This window comes from Podarcis filfolensis, assembly GCF_964270895.1.
Source record: "Podarcis filfolensis genome assembly, chromosome: 17".
NCBI lineage: Eukaryota > Metazoa > Chordata > Lepidosauria > Squamata > Lacertidae > Podarcis > Podarcis filfolensis.
The window spans coordinates 25214938-25234110 of record NC_139621.1 but is presented as its reverse complement, the minus strand read 5'-3'; the positions used below and the strand labels follow the sequence as shown (position 1 = coordinate 25234110).

General features: G+C 42.4%; 1 protein-coding gene across 7 annotated transcripts in view; it reads right to left on the bottom strand.

The window, feature by feature from the left end:
- The window catches only part of LINGO2 (leucine rich repeat and Ig domain containing 2), a 520455-nt gene that overhangs the window by 164281 nt on the left and 337001 nt on the right, over window positions 1-19173 (bottom strand). For 6 of the 7 annotated variants that reach the window (XM_083593419.1, XM_083593423.1, XM_083593417.1 and 3 more), the window contains one exon: window positions 4441-4600. The gene's annotated coding sequence lies outside the window, so the exon portion shown is untranslated. Of the gene's footprint in view, window positions 1-4440; window positions 4601-7967; window positions 8099-19173 lie in introns of those variants that run through there. The other variant, XM_083593422.1, reaches the window with a different exon arrangement.

Below are 19173 nucleotides of genomic sequence, written 5' to 3'. Positions count from 1 at the left end.
TCAGTCTTCTACCGGGGCCAAAGACCTTGTTTCTCTGGCGGTGAAACAGGTAGAAACACATACCTTTTCTAAGTTTATAATGTAATCTGTGACAGTGGTGGCCCAATGTGCAGGAGTTGAGTTAGCTGTACAATTCTGTTACAGTCGTACCTTGGAAGTCAAATGGAATCTGTTCCGGAAGCCCATTCGACTTCCCAAAACATTCAGAAACCAAACCTCCTGCAGCCAATCGGAAGCCACGGAAGCCTCGTCAGACGTTCGGGTTCCAAAGAACGTTCGCAAACCGGAATGCTCAATTCCAGGTTTGCGGCATTCGGGAACCAAAACATCTGAGAATCAAGGCGTTTGGGATCCAAGGTACGACTGTACTTCATAAATATCACTTTCCGCAGTCCACATTATGAGCATGGTAATGTGTAAGCATCTAAACAGAACATTCTTTTGGAATTTTTGTGAAGAAACACATTTGGCATCCTAATTTAGGGTGGGATTAAACTAAACTGTTGTGTGCAAGGAGTGAGGTCCATTCACAAAGCAGGACTCCCCTCCCCCTCTTTCCTTCCCCTATGTGCCTCCTATGTCCTCCAAATCTGCGCTTGAGAGTTGCGGAAACCCCGGAACAGGTCTAGGGTGTGCCCGGGTTGGGGAAGGGGGAAAGTTCCATTATGTGAGCAACCTTGTTTTTCTGCACACACACATGGGATGTAGGAAGCTATTAACCATCAATCAGGTTTGTAAACCCCAGGGCAGGAATCAGTGGCCTCCAGTCATGTACCGAAAGAGCTCTTGCAGGCCAAACCACATCGCTTTCACCTTCCAAGGAAAAAGAACATGAAAGTCAAGCCACCTCCATTCAGCACACATTTAAAATAAACATGCAGCCTTCCAATGCAAACCTCTGCGTATATTTTCCTCCCATCCCTGAAATGCTCTCCCTCGCAATTCACTATCTGAGACCGGGGTGGCAAATTCAGAGAAGGCTTTTCTCAGCAGCCTTCCCCCTGCCCAGCCCCCCTCTCAGTAATGGCAACAGAATCAATGTGTTTTCCTCTCAAATTATGAGTTGCCTTATTCCAGACATCAGCTTGACGATTTTTCCTCCATCAGAAGCACCCTCCATAATAACAAAGTGTCACATATGCAGTGCTGCCTTGGTGAACATATCAGAGACAAATACACTCAACTGAATAATTTTATCTTGAAGTCAGAGGACACGCATGATAGACTTGTAATGAGGTTTATAAAGCTGCCTCTTGGTGTAATTATTGTTTTATGTCCCCTGAAGCAGTGATGTACAGCAAATGGACAATATTTCCCCATTTGTTGCTACTAAATTATCTCTTTCTTTATAAGACAGATCAATGGTAGCACTGAAAAAAGTTTAGCGGGATTGGTCTATTGTGGGCCCAGCATTGGCACTGCAACTCAGGCTGACATCGCCAAAGGATATTGAGGGGGCTCAGCTCCCTCCTTAAAAACTGGGGGCGGGCGGGCGGGGTAAAATGCCACTGTCCCCAGGATCCAGCGCCCCTTGGACCCAGGTGGAGGACACATGGGGCCCAGGTACAGGGCTACTCAAGGTAGAAATGAGACTCAGGACCTCAGTATTGTGCTGAAATAGATCACAATTTTTTAAATTTCAGATGTAATTAGGTTTTGGCAAAGGCATTGGGAATGTATCAAATAACAAGCAATCCTTCTGCTGGTTTACAAGAGGGTTGATGAAACCTGAATAGTGGGTCTGACATACATCAAATTAGAGTGAGCCCTTCAGGGCCACCACTTGGAAGGGTACTATGGCCCCCTGACCCTCAGACAGAGACATGCCTTCCAGACCCCTTTAGTAGGGTACCCAATAGGCTAAAGTTGCAACCCACTACCTTATCCACTCAAAGTTGTGATGATTGCTAACAGGTAGGCAAAAACCTGCCGACCAGCCACTTTGTCTGCAGGAAAAATTCCTCCCCATGGTGAACTCAATATTCCATAGCAAAGTCTGCATGTTGCCTTGCCTGCTTGCCTTTGGGCAGGACCATTTAGAAAAAGGGCGGGAGGGTGGAGGATCTAAGGACAATCTGAGCAGGCTGAGCCCTGCAGCGGCTTGCCTCTCTCAGACCTAAATGAGGACAGATCCACTGCTGTAGCCATGCCCCTTCTCAACTCCAATAGACCCATTCAAATGGGCTTTCAAGCCTTACCAGGTGACATCTGGGGGAGGCTCCCAATTTCTCCAATGGTTGCACCATGGCCCTAGGGCCTCAGAACTGAGCCACGGCTGCGCTAGGTCACAAACTGCACTTTGGTGGAGTTCCAGGTGAGTGGCCATTTTGCAAGAAGAATCTGGATACAGTCGTACCTTGGTTGCTGAATGCCCTGGAACCCAGACGTTTTGGCTCCTGAACGTTGTAAACCTGGAAATGATTATTCCAGTTTGCAAACGTTCTTTTGGAACCCAAACATCTGACAGGGCTTCTGTGGCTTCTGATTGGCTGCAGGAAATTCCTGCAGCCAATCAGAAGCCGTGATTTGGTTTTCGAACATTTTGGAAGTCGAACGGACTTCCCAAATGAATTCCATTCGACTTCCAAGGTATGACTGTACTAAGAACTATCTCGTCTATATTCAGGTCTTCTTGCAACCTATATTTTATCACATGTCATCTGGGCTTTGTCCAGTTTATCCAAGTGGTATATGTCCCTGTTGAGCTGAGAACAGGACCAGCCAAAAGTCTTCCTGTTGATGCACCAAACAAATGACAAATCGGCTCTGTGTATCTTATAGCATGATGACCAATGTAACAAGAGTTGATAAAGAGTTGAATGGGACACTATTTTCTCAATTTCATTATTAATGTTTGTTATTCCCTCACCTTCAAAAGAGTTTCTGTTTCCCAGATGGCAATGGAGATGGGAAACTCTTGATCATGCCATCTAGAAAGGAAGAGGTATCACCAAACACGTGTTTCTAAAATAACTCTGCCCACCTCCTCCAAATTCCACACAATGCATTGCATCCGATGTTACAACATATTTGGAGTAAACCAATAGAAATTAATGGGCATGATTAACTTAGGCCCATTAATTTCAAAGTGTCTCTTCTGGGGGAAAAAACTTGGTTTGATACAATCCAAAGGATCTCTTTCTGAAATCATTTACACAGATGAAATTTTAATCCTGCCCATAGCTGCCCATATCCTTTCCCAAGCTCTTTATTTTGCATTAGATTCTCTCCTCCTATTGCTGTTCCATTTCTTTCCCAATTCCCTACAGTAGTGTCTTTTTGTTGTTGTTTAGTCATCTTAGTTGTGTTCGACTCTCCGTGACCCCATGAACCAGAGCATGCCTTGGAAACTCTCAATTTCTTCTCAAAGCTTCTCCTTTTTTATGTCCATGGAGTTTTCTTGGCAAAATACTGGAGTGGTTTGCCAGTTCCTTCTCCAATGTTTTTTTAGATTTGGCTAAATAATGCCCTGTCCACTCTAAATACTGCCTATGTACTTACGTATATGAATATTAATTTCCATAATAAACTCAGGTTTCCCAGCTCATTTGTAATCCTCTCTCCTTTACACCAGAACTGTAGGTTAAAGATCCAAATGTGGCATTCATATATATCTGTGTAATACATTACACCTATAGACAAGGACACATGGTAACACTTTGATTCTTGGAATCTTAGAAATTTTCTGAAAGATATTCATCATGAAATCACGAAACCCTTCCGGTTTTTAAAGTGCTTTCCCCTGCCCCATGGGATAAAAACTGATAAATGTTTAACGTTGTGGTGCTATAATAACCATGCTTATTTGAAAGTGACCTCAGGATTTCTCTTGTGGAATGTTTTAATATTTGAGGGCAAGGAGATGGCAGAGAATGGAGTGAGAGGCACTGACAAGGGAGAACATAAGAGAAATTGGTACCTTTCAATTTTACGAGAGAGGAAAGAACGCTATTCGGTAATAGTGAATCTGAAATTGAAATGCGCTTTTCACATCTGTGTTTGTACAAAGGCGGTTTGACGAGGATATAAAAAGAACACAAATGTGATTGCTTCTGCAAGTATTCTAACCTGGCAAATCTAATACTTTTTTTTAAATGGCTAAATGAGTATTTACCTTGTCACCGCCTGAGTGAGACAGTAAATATAATGCCTGTCTGCTCCATTCTGCCATTCTGGGTTATGTGATTAATTTTATTATACCTTTTTATGTGTGTTTTCTTTTTAACCTTTGTGCAGCTCAAGAAGAGAAGGATCCATTAAACTACACATGCTTGTCTGAGATCTCACAGTAAAAGAACAACAACTTTTATGTCAAGCCATCTGCTGCACCGATACAGCAAAGAAACTGAAAAACAATATGCAACGGAATCACTAGCCGAAGTTCCTTTCTTTAAAGCCTTATGAAGATACCACAAAGGCAACAAGTACCATGGGCCTTACCTGTTATACTGTCTTTAAAAGTCCGGTCCTTGTTGCTGACCATACAAAGCTCTTGGCCACTGGTTAAAATCAAAGTGGAGTATTCGATCATGATAATCCCAATGCGTCATGGATGACAGACTGTCTCATGGCACCACGTTCCAGCTGCTTGAAACAAACCCTGCAAAACAACAACAATGGCAACAAAACATGACATACGTATTTCATTTTAATTGAAACATAGCGAACCATATCCAAAGACTAGGAGGCACCCCACTTAATCAATAAGAGCATCATAAAGAAGGCAAAAAGATATATTGATACATCAAAGCTTTGTGGAACACATAAAGGCATTTTATTCTGTGTAGATGCTACTTGTTACAGTTCTATTAAAAATGTAAGGATTAATTAAAAATCATCATTAAAAGTGAATGCTCAACCAGGATTCTCTTGCAAGAACAGAGCTCCTCTGGAGATCTCCTGCTGAAGTAAAGTAAAGCAAAGTTTGTTTTAAAGAGTTGAGATCTAAGAAGCAGGTCTCAGGTAGAGAGAGGGGTACAGATTTTCAAAATGTTCCCTTACACATTGCCAGCTAATAAAAAAATCTTTTGTGAGCATACAATAAAATGATTCAGGATTCTAGCACTGAGTATAGCTTTAAATTCAAGGACATTAAAATCAAGGACAAACACTTCCAAAGTGTTTGAGCATTGATATGAGAGAGCAGCAGCACCCACTGCAGTTTGGGAAATGTAGCTGTGCAAGTATGTGCATACCTGTCAGTGTCCAAACTGCTCATATCTATCCAATTCACTTACTTGCACTGCTCTGTGTGAACTGCAGTCATGCAGCACACAGAAAACAAAACAAATTTGGACTTTGCAGAGGACTCAGATGATGACTACAAAGGTGCCATGCATTAAAACTAAATTTAATGAAAGATTAAATGTTAGGCATTGGGAAATGATAACACTGTAACATTGGTAAATAAATAACATATGCATATTGAAATAAAAAGCATATGCACATTGAACAGTTGCTGAACTCACAAAACTACTAGGTGTTTCTTAACAATAACACAAAGTTGCATACATTGTGTAAAATTACATAAAATGTGGATACACTGAAATTTGTCTAACTGTAGCAGCATGGGTAGGCAAACTAAGGCCTTCTAAATCTGGCCTGGGGACGGTTCGGGAATCAGCGTGTTTTTACATGAGTTGAATGTGTCCTTTTATTTAAAATGCATCACTGGGTTATTTGTGGGGCATAGGAATTTGTTCATCCCCCCCCAAAAAAATAGTCTGGCCACCCACAAGGTGACAGTAGACGGGCCCCCTGCTGAAAAGGTTTGCTGACCCCTAGATCAAAATAAATTTATTCATGTTATGACTTAGAGGAAAGGTAAAAGAGATCCTTACACTTCAAATACATATCTAGTTAAAGTAAGTCATGTATTATATTGAATATAAATGAGGGGGAAAACTTTTCTTGATATATGGCTTGTAGCACAACTATGATAATGGATGAGGACATTATTACAATTTGTTATTTGTAAGAAAATTTATTAGGTTTCCAAAGCAGTTCTAAAAATTTAAATTGGACACTTTGTTCACACATATAGCTTAAATTAGTAAACAGAGGGGTGAGGAAAGCTTCAGCCCTTCCAATGACACCATAAAAAGCTTAAGCAATCAGTCAGAACAGGCTATCACATGAAATTACAATCCAGAGACATACAGTTTTCAAGAAATCATAATTCAGTTTTGCCAGTTTATCAGATACTGAAATGTTCAGCTCTCAGTCCATGGACTTAACATGATGTCTGGTGTGATGTAGGTGGGTGTGGCTTGGAGGAAATGGCCTCGTTGGCCAAATTAGGAGCACTGCTGGCCAATTAGGACCTCTGCAAGGCAAAGGTCGCACACTGCTGATAAAGAGGTCAAACATTACACAATTTCTTTAGGTTGATCAGAGGTGTATGAACACTGGATTTCTAATGTTTCCTTTCTGCAAACGTGGCAAAACACGGCAACTATTACTGAGTGACTTCACGGGGGAAACAGTTCATTATCTGTACTTATTTTCCACTTACTGTTTCTTAAATTTTTTTCGTGGAAGACATAACCAAGAGAGAACTATAAATCAAAGCAAAAGCAATCATGGACGTTTTTGCACAGCGTGAGTTACATAGATTGCAAAATCGTAAACAGAGTAATATCTGCTAGGAAACTACCGAAAGTCAGTTTGTAAACAAGAAAATGCTTCTTTCTTTCGTTGGGCAAACTATTACTCTTAGATGCAACAGTGGAAAGAAAATATGCATCATAGTTCAAGGGAGCCAAAATTTCTCAGAAGACAACCCTGAACATAAACTTATGTAGAGTCTTCCTAAAACACTATCATTGGGGACTGTGGTCGAATATATGGAGTAAAACATTCAATGGAGCCACCACATAAAAAGTCCCTGTCCCTTGTATTCAGCAGCCTGGGCTCCCTTCCTATTAACTGTGCACAGCTCTATGCAGTCATTCCTTCACATGGGTTGCCGCCCTCTTCCTGAGCATTTTCCAGACCCCACCCTCAAAAGATGACATCTCTTAAGAGCTGGATCAGATGTAAAAGGAACTAGGTTGTCTAAGCTAATGGATACATGCACCCATTGATCATGGGTGTTATCCTAAATTTTCATGACTAGATTGTATCAAATGGAATGTTGCAGGGTTCCATTTTAAAACCCAGGCATCCACACATGACATCAAACCCAGGTAGAAAGAAAAATGGAGTATGGGAATATGGAGGGGTGAGAATGCACGTGTTCCCATAGCTCACCTCCAATCCCTACTTCTAGTTCCAGTTTGACATCTGAACAAGTTTCTGATCAATGCCCTCCACCCCACTCCCTTACACTAACAGCTAAAACCATATCAGATTTTTGGGTGATCCTTTGAAGAGCATTCCCGTATTTCACCAATAATGGCTTAAGCGTATGGTGGGTCCTTCTCCCCCATCAAAAATGCTACACATGAAAACATTTCATTCTGCACAAGAATTTTGTCATATTGGATGTCTGTCTTCACTGAACTGTGGTTACACACTGCATAACATTTCCTCCAGATTTAGCTGCCTTTTTTGAAGTCATAGAAGCCTATCTGACCAATCAAATAATAGAGATGGAGTAAGCACAGCTTGTGGATGTTAGCCAGAAATGAAATGAACCATCCTATCCAGCCACCCCCCTTCCAGGTGATGGATATTTCATCACTTGTATCAACAAAAGTTAACAGCACATCAATTATAACACTAAAATATTATGTAAGAACTTGCAGCTAGTTCCATGCATAGGATGATGAAAGATGGTGTCTCAAATTCTCTTTGAGATCTGAAGCATTTTCTTACCTTAAAACCTATCAGAAAAGTATTCTAAATGAACACAAATGCACACATACTCCAGTTCATCTTTACCTATTAGCTTACTGCCAGGCTTGAGCTCAGCAGAAGCAAACTGATGAGTTTTCCTTTCTCAAAATAATCCTTGTGATGCATACGGTTCGGTTTCAAGGCCTGCTATTTCTAGCTGACCATGAGACGTTGCAGAATACAGAGGCTTCTTCGGTCCATGCAAAAAGCAAATATCTTGCAGCTCGCAGTGTAATATTTCAAAGCAACTGTTCCACACAGCAAACAGCAACATGCTGTTTTACTTCCTTTCCTGCACCAGAAGTTGCTGCAGTAGTTAACCAAGGAAGCTATTGTTTCCAAATAAATGGTGAGTCATTTTTCTGTCATCCATTAAATCACCAAGTCATACTCATTGTATGGGGCTTAAACTCCTCATACATGGGGACATGGGGGAATATAAAGTCTGTACTTCTGTTGATTACTCAGTGCCTGAATCATTCTTAAGTAGACTGGACAAAGCACATGAGAGTTTGCTATCTGGAACAGCCTTGAGTTCATGCGCTCATGTGCTAAAGACAACTTGAAAAGAGAGACTGTGCAGAAGTGTTTATACGCTAATGCTAGAAGTCTCCAAGCCAAGATGGATGAATGCTTGGTCTTAGAGGATGGTTTTGATATAGTGAGCATAACAGAAACCTGGTGGAAAGAAGGGAACTAGTAGGACTTGATTATCTAAGGATATAGACTCTATAGGAAGAACAAAGAAGGGCAGCTGATAAGGAGAAGGGAGGTGATGTTAACTATGTATGTCAAAGAAGGCATTGAGTCCAGTAAGATAGAAATCCAAAAAGAGGCAGGCTCCTCCACAGAATTGTTGTGGGTGGCCATACTGGGCCCCAAGAGTACTTTAGTGCTGAAAACATGCTATTGTCCCCCTGATTAAAATGCTGGGCATTTTAATCATCTTGAGATGAAGACTTAAATCAAGGAAACATCCAAATGAGAAAATTTAGAAATGGGCGACTTGTAAATTTCCAGTTGACCAGAAAATCCAACATGGTCACGTTTGATTTCAAAAGAGGAAACTTCCCAGAATGAGAGGACTGGTAAATAGGAAGTTGAAAAGTCAAGTCAAGAGAGTCCACACTTCTCACCAGGCTAGCTCTGTATCCTGCTTGATCTTCTGCCTGGCTGAATTGTACCTGAACCATGATAAATCATCTTGCTTTCCTGAATGGAGAGAGGTGTACGGGTAGAAACCTGTGATGCTAGTCTGCATAAGAGTCACATCCACTGCACTGCCTACTTTTGCCTCTAGCTCCCATCCACCAAGGGATGCAGGTGGCACTGTGTTCTAAACCACTGAGCCTCTTGGGCTTGCCAATTAGAAGGTCGGTGGTTCGAATACCTGCGGCAGGGTGAGTTCCCGTTGCTCGGTCCCAGCTCCTGCCAACCTAGCAGTTCGAAAGCACGCCAGTGCAAGTAGATAAATAGGTACCGCTCCGGCAGGAAGGTAAACGGCGTTTCCGTGCGCTGATCTGGGTTCGGTGTTCCATTGCACCAGAAGCGGCTTAGTCATGCTGGCCACATGACCCAGAAAAACTGTCTGCAGACAAACACCAGCTCCCTCAGCCTGTAAAGCGAGATGAGCGCTGCAATCCCAGAGTCGTCTGCGACTAGACTTAACAACTGTCAGGGGTCCTTTACCTTTTACCCATCCCCCAATGATATGAGAAACCTGTAAGTTTTCCAAAGGAATGTGGCCTTCAGATTTACAAAGGTTCCCCAGCCCTAGTATACACTACCAAGACTTCCAGGTGTGAAGTGATTCCCATGGCTTGCTATCCTGGTAATTGACACATAACCACATGTTTCTTTAGAAAAGTTATGAACTTTACCTACTAGAAATGTTTAGAAAACTTGTTATCACCACACAAATATTTATCATCATCATCATTATCTACATGGAGGTACGAAGTCATCAAATACCCCGGACAACCTATACAGTACATGAAAATAACTCAACATTCTGTTGCTATGCTGTTACTGAGCCTGTTTATTTTATTATATTGTAAACTACACAAAGTTGCTGTTGGTACATATTAAGTGTGTTGAGCTTTTCCGCTGCACTAATTGTACAGCTTACTATGTTCATCCGCGTTATTTGTTTTATGTGTTTCGCATTTTAAAAAATCTTAGCAGGAAGCCCCGTTGCCTGGATTTCTTTTTATAAAAAAACCCCAACAACTTCACAAGTCCCTTAAGTCAACACAAGCCCTACAAGAATATACTGTAGGAAAGTTTTACTCTTAAAAAATCAAAACAAAATCCGGACCGGTCTCATTTTATTTTGCGGCCAAAACATTAGGAGGATGTATAATGCAGGGATTCAGAATCTGGTGAAATATGAGCATATCTGTTGAGCTATTGCAGAGATTAATCTTTGTTATGCTCTCAGATCCAAGCAAAATACTTCCCGAAAACCAAACCTAGAAGGAATCTTATTTCCTGTTGTCTCCCCTATTTTCTATTTTCCTATTTCCTATTTTCTCTCTGGAGTTTGTAAGACAATGAAATCACTTTAGACTGAGAATTGTTTTAACTTCTTTGTTACTGAAAAGAATCTTCTAGCCTCTAACTACTTATTCATCCCCAGGCTAGCTTTCTACTTCTTCTCTCCCTTTATTTACAGGACCCCTTTATGGAAACTGCTGGGAACTTCAGAAACATCTGTAAAACAGGGGAGGGGAAAGACTTCTCCCCTCCTCTTCACCTGGGAATGGTGCTTTGTGTGTCAGGGACTGGCTGGACACTGATGAGTGATGGTTGGATACTGACGAGGGAGCACCGGGCGAAGGGGGGTTGGAAAAAAGGATCAGAGATCTTGGGAAGCCTGTAACAGCCAGGAGACAAGAGTCAGAGACAGGAGAAGCTCCAGGTTTGGAAAGTGCAGAAGAACAGGTGCAACAGCAACAACAACCCAAGTGACAGTTTAAGAATATCCCTAATGGGAAAGAATGGGCAGATCTTGTGTGCATCTATCACATACAATTCATAGCTGTCAACCAGTGGCGTAGCGTGGGGGGTGCAGGGGGGGCCGGCCGCACCGGGCGCAACATCTGGGGCTTAGGGTTAGGGGGCGCAAATCCACAGGTTAGGGGGTGCAAATCCACGGGTTAGGGAGCGCAAATTACTTGCCTTGCCCCGGGTGCTGACAACCCACGCTACGCCACTGCTGTCAACCGTCCCTTATTTGGCGGGAAACTCCCTTATCCCAGCGCCGTGTCCCGCTGCTGTCCCTTATTGATGATGTCCCTTAAATTTCCCGGGTTTCAAAGGAAACAGCTCCTCTCCCTCCCTCCCTGCCGGTCAGGGAGGAGGGAGGCTCCAACTGTGTTGCTTGGCTGCGTTGCTCACCCAATAAGGAATCTAAGAACGACTGGGGGTGGAGCTTGCATGCCTTGTGCCGATCAAATCAGCCACGTTGCCTGGGGACTCGCCTTTGCTCAGTGCTTCCCAGCGGAGAGGTGACGGTGGTTTTCCTTGCTGCATCCCCTTTGCCGGGTTGCTGCGCTGTGGGAACCACCACTTGAGGCTTCGTTTGGCTGCTGGCTGGGCTTTCTGCCTTTGGCTTGGAGGGGCTCAGAAGTTGAACATACCTGTGCCTGGAAAATCCCTTATTTTGGCTGCTGAACCCTTATTTTCGAGGCTGCTGGTCCCTTATTTTCAAACCTGTAAGTTGACAGCTATGATACAATTTCTAACATGTTCAAAATTGGGAACAAAGTTTTCATTGCCTGCCTACATTCAGGAAAATGGTACAGTGGTATCTTGGTTCCCGAATGACTTAGTTGTCAAACAAATCGGCTCCCGAATGCCGCAAGCCCGGAAGTAAGGGTTTCCGATTTGCTCTTCAGCCAAGAAGCTCCTGCAGCAAATCAGAAGCCATGCCTTGGTTTTTGAATGGTTTCAGGAGTTGAACGGAATCCCGGAATGTATTATGTTTGAGAACCAAGGTGACACTGTATTGTTACTCAGTTACGGCAATGAGATTGCCCTCCTGCACCCAGTTATGCATTCTTGATCGTATTGAATTAATGGAACTTGAGGGTAAATTATTTATTGTCCATTGGATTGGTGCTCAAGGCTTCTGTTTCTTGCTATTCTCATCCATCTGGGGGCTTGACATAGTCATGCTTTGGTCTTGGACCTACAGCTGTTTTGAAGAAAGTTACAGTAGTCAGCAAGCAAGCTTCAGATATACTTCTTCACACAAGTCAAGGTCAAGCAGCAAGTGAGAAGGTAGTGTATTTTGCAATTGCTTAGCAACATAGGTCTCAGACGGAAGTGATGGGGCTCCTTTATACTCAGTTTCTCTAAATCTCTGTGTTCTAATCCCAAACCATGCAATTTGGTACTGTCAACCCAAACATGTAGCAGCCTCTTAGAGACTCAGACAGAAGGGTAGCATAAACTGGTCTTGAATACTTTAATTGGAGGCACCAGGGATTGAACCAAACACATCTCCCAGCTTCTGCACTCTGAATTTGAAGGCTACAATTGCAGCTTCAACTAGGAACGCCAGAGTAATCCAATCTTTGCTAAATCTAGCTAACCTCCTGGCCTCATGTGCTGACTGAAACTTAGTTATCCTCCAAATTTTGTACTTCCCAAATGTTCTGATGCAAGTTTCAGATGAAAACGGTCTCGAAATATGTTATCCAACCCATATTTTGAGAGAAAATTTAGATACATTTTGAGAGTACTTGTTTAGAACAGCATATTTCATTATTACTATATTGAAACATAGGGTTTCATGCATATTTTTTTCTTTGAAATTTCTTAGCAGATTAGTGTGGAATCCGAATGGAATGGATTTATGGATTATTATATGCAAGGCTGGCATAGATAAGATAAAAGACTGATTCATCCATCCTTAAGCTATAAAATGTCATGGTCCAGGATTCAGATATAGGTTTAATAAACACCTATTCAGATGAGGAGAAGCGAGTGAAGGCACTTAAATGATTGTTCATCCTGGCCCTCATATGAAGGAGTCACATGAGAACACATCTATTAGAATCTTGCACAGAAACACTCCACCCCATCAATCGCTCATTCCCGTCACATTTTCCATTCTGATGACGACGATGAATTAGATTTTTGTTTCTCCCCTCTTCCTAAGGGTGCCCAGGGCAGCAAGTTATATACTACTTGATTGTAACCAAACGTCTAAGTGGTTTACAAGAAATATTATAATTATCAATTTTTTTAAAAAGAAATAAAAAGTAAGTATTTATTATCCAAGACTCTGTCAACCTGTCTGTCTCTGCTCCACCTTCTTCATACCTATTCTGGTCCTGGGAGACCAGAGGGGAGGGGAGCTGTTCACAGCAGGAGGGGGAGACCTACTGGCTTCTTCAGCAGTGTACCTGATCGCTATCTCTTCGCCCTCTTTCTCTCCAGCTTCCACTTTTCTGATTCTGGGCTGCTCTCTGCCACAGCCTCTTCCTGCTCACGAAACCCTGTTGCCTCTTCAGCTTCCGACACCTCCTCCCCCAGTCTGCTCCCTCTTCTTCCTCTGACCACTCATGGTCATCCCACCGCCAATCTGAGCCTTCTTCCCTTGTGGGTTCCCTTAGCTCAGGAATAGGCAAACTCAGCCCTCCAGATGTTTCGGGACTGCAACTCCCATCCTCCCCGACCACTGGTCCTGTTAGCTAGGGATGATGGGAGTTGTAGTCCCAAAACATATGGAAAGCTGAGTTTGCCTATGTCTGTCTTAGCTAGTGTCTCTCTCTCTCTCCCCCCAGTCCTCTGCATCCAGCCAGTCTGTGACAATCAAACTCTCTGAGAAAGTGAGATATCTGAGAAAGTGAGATCTAATGAATCCTACAGCCCCTAGGATACGCTCATAGGGACCATAGCATTGCAACATTGAAAAAAGTATTTAAAGACACATTTTCATGCAGATTTAAAATCATGGACTAATGCAGAAACAGAATGGTCTGATGAATGAGAATGTGTGAAAATTAAATGGACCAGAAATAGAAGGAGTTGGCCATCCCTAGGGCCAAGTCATGCACTATAGATAATACAAAAAGAACTAGTAAATTATGCATTGTATAAAGGGGGGGAATGTATTTGCTGTCATTAATTCCCTAAATGGATAATTTCAGGGTGATATGAGGGAAAATTAATAATTTTAATTGATTCTTACATAGTAAATGTGTGCTGTTGTGAACCGTGAAAGAACAAGCCACATTCCAAGCATTTTCAAATAATCCAGAGGCGGCATTTGCTTCACTGAGCACAATGGGAAGATCACCATATCTCAAAGAGTTAGTTGCACTATCTATAAAAACTGAAATTCCCCGAACTCCTCAACTGAAAACAATTAGCGGTGTAATAATGAAGGCATGCTTTTCACAATTACTATGGGATAATCACCAGGCTTGTTTTGTGACTGATGAAGAAAGATGCTGAATGGAAATTTAATCACTGGTTTCCTATCCTAGAGTGAGATGCCTAACGAGATCACATAATTACAGCCAAATGGATTTATATCTTTGGCTGATGCACAGTCATGATTACCTAAGGAAGGAAGCAGAATTTCATAAATCCAAAAATCAATAAGGGATGCTTTCAACATGTAAAGACAGACTTGTACATGATGCCTTGGGAAAGCATAAACATACTGCTTAGAGAATCAGCTCTGTTATGCTGGGAGGAGAAGACAAATTGTCATGCATACATGCATTTATATGTCTATAAATGGTGGTGCAGGGAACAATATGCATTAAAAAAAATGAGGTTGACATATGCTATGTAAACTAGGGATGCACACTGGCCCCCAAGATTTGTCTTGTACTTATGTTTTTTAAAAAATCCCGATTTATGAGTTGTTCTGTGCTCTGTCCGCTTCGATCTGTGATTGGTTTCTGAGCCACTCTGTGTAAAACAAAGCTATGTGTCTCTCTTCCTCTCTTATGGGGAATCTGAAAAAACAGCTATAACCTTATACCCTTTCAACAGCAGTAGGAGAAGTTGACAGGACCAGGACTCCTGCCAGAGTGGATTATGCCTGCCAGATTGAAGGTCCAGGATTTTTGTGTGTGCGTGAAGGAAAAGGGATTTATTTTCTCTGCAATCCATATTAGGGCTGGCAAATTGGCATCAGCCACTTGGTTTTCGCCTACCTCGTAGCAATCGCCACAACTTTTTAAGGTTTGGTGGTTAGGCACTGGAATAGGGATGTGGGGGGGGGGAAGTGTGGCCATCACCTGCCCCTCCATGCATAAGGGTATTCTGTTAAAGGAATCCGGGGTGTGTGGATCTTGTTTGAAGCATGGGGTGGGGCTAGGGCCATGCCACGACCCCAGCGGGAACCCAGGGGGGCTCAAGTCAATCCGCATCGACGGGGCTCCCTCTACAGGTGGTTTACCCTTCCAGACTTCCTACAAGGTGGGCAGGAGTCAGATATAGTCTGTTGATGCCAGTGCCTAAGCCAATACCGCTCACATTCTGTAACCAATAAAGTTGTGGTGTAAATTTTGCCCATTAACATTAACCTAAATTCTGTGTTCTTGTGTCTTTATTTTCCTGGGCGTGGCTTGGGGGCCATAAAGTGCAAAAGAGATTCATTTTTCTCTGCAATCCATATTAGGGCAATACCTTTATTAGGCGAACAAGAACTCAAAACAACAACAACAACAACAAAACCATATTAATTTAACATTTTTAGGGAGGAGCAAGGGTGTGTCTTTTTCACTTTCTTAAAATAAGTAAGAAGCGGTCATGTTGCGTGTATTCCTGCTTGCACATTTTTTATATATTTAAAGAAAAAAGCCTTAGCAGCTGAGCTTTCAGAGGATGCTTATGTCAGGAAAGGACACCCTCCAAAAGCCATATCAAAGTGGGTCTGTCCTTAATGCTGTCTGCAGAGTCCCATATCTGGCCTCTGTCTGGTTCTCTTCCCAGTTTAATCGACCTTTGTTGGCTACTGATTGTTGGGATGAAACCATGAAAGGCAAGCAGGACAAGATGGTGAGATACAGTATATGGATCATGGCCACTGGTGGAGGAAGAGGAGTGCGGGAGGAGCGCACCGCCCCGGCAGCGCGATCCTGGCAGGGTGCTATTGCAGCTGCCCCCTGCCCGCGCTGGGGCAGCGCACCCCATCCCCAGGATGTGCGCCAGCCCCACCCTGCCTGCTCTCGGCCCCCCAGTGCTGGAGCATGAAGCTCCGCCACTGATCATGGCCTCCGGTTTTACAGGTTAGAATTCATTGTACTGATTTATGTTGTTCTCATGTCCTGCTTGCAGACTCCCCATAGGCCAGAACGGGACGTTAGACGGGCCTTTGGCCTAAACCACCAGGACTCTTCTTATGCATAATATAGGTAATTTGGTGTGCATTTATGCTTGTCTGTTGAGCACTTTGCACCAGCATAGCTGATTATTTCGTTTGTGCAGACTCAGATCTGATATCTAAGGCTTCCAAGTTTATTCCCTTTAATGTCTCTTGGAAAGCAAGAGCTGGAAACACACACACTAATAGCATCTGTCTTCAAGGGTCTCCAGATGGGGGGTATTAAAAAAAGAAGAAGCACAATGCAGGTGCATAAGAATAGTGCAAATATAAAGTGTGCTCACCTTGGGTGATGCCGTGAATGAATAAACGGACATCTTGCAAGTAAACAGATTTACATAGAGCCATCTCTAAAATCAATGATTTACTCCAATTCCATTCCCAAGAGATGGCTCTCTCTCTCTCTCTATATATATATATATATATGAATGATATTAAAATAATGACAATTAATCTAAAGATGCAGACTACAATCTCACGGGATGTGTGCATAATACTGCATTGCTGCAAGTCACCTTAAACACACACACATTGGGCAGGCTAATCTATTCTTTAAGCTTCCTTCCATTATCACAGCCAAGATTTTTGTTGCTGCTATGAACGGACTTGGACCATCATTTGCAACAGAAATTCTGTTTTAGAGACAGCTGCTCCCATCTTAATTTCTGGCTTGCGAACTGGAAAGCCATGCCAAAGTCTGCCTCCCAATGGCAAAGGAGACCATGATATGTGAAACTAAGCACTTTGCTTTCTGTAGTTCCCTGCCCCTGCCATGGGCTACGTTGGGTTTGAGAGTATCTTCTGCTTAGGAATTATACAAATCCGGGAACACAACACTTGCTTGCTTGCTCCCCTCCACCCTATTGCTCTTTGGGTCAGTTGGAAAATCAGGGTTCTGCATCGTATTGGGTGCCAACGTAAGTAGAAATGGGCATCCCAATTTAGACAGCTACCCTCCAACTCTTGAAGAGTTATACGGATGGTGAGGGGGAAGGGAAATCACGCCTAAATAGACTTCTGAGAGATAGGAAAGGGGAATTTTTTTTGTTGGAAAATCATTTAAATGCAATGATCGTGTAGCCTAGTCTCAGAGGACAAATTCACAAGGGTATTATCAGTGACTACAACATCATCACTCAGTGACTGTGATGTCATGTAGTTACTCATGCAATACTAGTAACAGAGATCCATGTTGCCTGAGATCACCTCAAATACCACTCCCTTTAGAGCAGCGGTTCTCAACCTATGCGTCCCCAGATGTTGTTGGACTGCAACTCCCATCATCCCTGAGCTCTGTCCTTGCTAGCTAGGGGTGATGGGAGTTGTAGTCCAACAACATCTGGGGATCCACAGGTTGAGAAAGGCTGCTTTAGAGGCATCACATACATCCACGGCTATTTGTTGAGCCACATCACAGCCATCATGGCCATCATGTCTGAAAAGACCATCAAAATTCTGAACCTCTTGGAGGTTCAGAAGCAGGTCCTAACAGTGCTATCCACCAATCTCAGTGAGTAAGACAAATGTGTGCTCTGAAAATAGAAGAGGCACTTTTCGGAGAAGAGGCACCTCCAGAGAGCTGCTGCTGGACAAAGCAGACAACCCTGGGCTAAATGGACAAATAGGCAGGCATGTTCCTATGTTTTACACGCCCTTCCCAAATCTTTGTCAGTATCCCAAAAGTTGTAGAAATTTTACAAATAGTTAATTATCTGAAAGCAATATTATTAAAATCTAGTGACAATAAATTTGTGGGGAAATGAAGGCGTATGTATTTATGGATCTGCCAGGTGCTTAAAAAAATATTTGTTTAGGGGTACTCTCATTTTGACTCAAGAAAATCACCATTTTATAGTTCAAATCAGGAAAAATAAATATAGTAAATGGTCAAAAGTACAAAGATTCACAAAATGTTTAGGAGTATGTGTCCCCCCAGAAAAAAACACTTGATCTGCCTATGCACTGATGAAGCAGGGACGGGGGCAGTATAAGCTGATAGCAGACTTAAATTTGACCATTAAACAAGATTATTTTGTTTACAACTCACACAGGTAGTATATCTAAAACATCTGTGGGGAACTTCTGACCTATGGATTGAATTTGGCCAAAGCTACTCCCACCTGCCCTATATGCAGAGATGTGAATCTGCTATTTAGGTCCAAATGTATTTAATTTTGTTGTTGTTGTTGTTGTTGTTGTTGTTAAATTTATATACCATCCTGTACCTGAAGGTCTCAGAGTAGTGGTTCATTTATGTATATTATTATTATTATTATTATTATTATTATTATTATTATTATTCAAACTTTATCATGAAGTTAAAATAACAATCCGAAAGGAAATAGGAAATAAAGAAGAAAACTGTACTAACAAAACCACAGGTCGCAGACATTACCTCACAAAATAAATTACATTCTCGAGAGATGGCACAATGAATTAGATGCTACAACAAAACCTGACCAGATACCAAGTGAATACAAAACAAATGCTATGAATACCAAACAAAGCCAATGTGCCTTTGGAACTTGCTCTCCTGAGAACTGAGCCTTCCTCTCCCCAGATGCCTTATAGAAGCATTTCCCCCACTCCCAGAGCCGCTGCTCTGCTGCCAAAGGCACCAAAGGTACACCAAGCGAGACTTGTCCAGAAGGCACCATTTTGTGGACCCCTGGAAGTGGGGAGGAAGGAGCCAAGCAGAGAGAAAGCCCCAGCTGTGAGTGTATGGTTGAAATCACCTTTGTTAACTATGCATAAGGCACCGGTTTACTGTATTCTATTTCAGAACTTTTATAATTTGCCTTTCACCTGAAGGTCCCAGAACAAAGAATGCATCCGTAGTAAACCAAAATGACAACAATACACTAAATAAGATACGACACTGGCAATATAGCTGTTCAGAAAATTGCAAACAGTAAAACCACGAAAGTAGCAGCAGTGAAAATATTCCCGTAACACTTAGTTCGCTCTTTGGAGAATGAGGT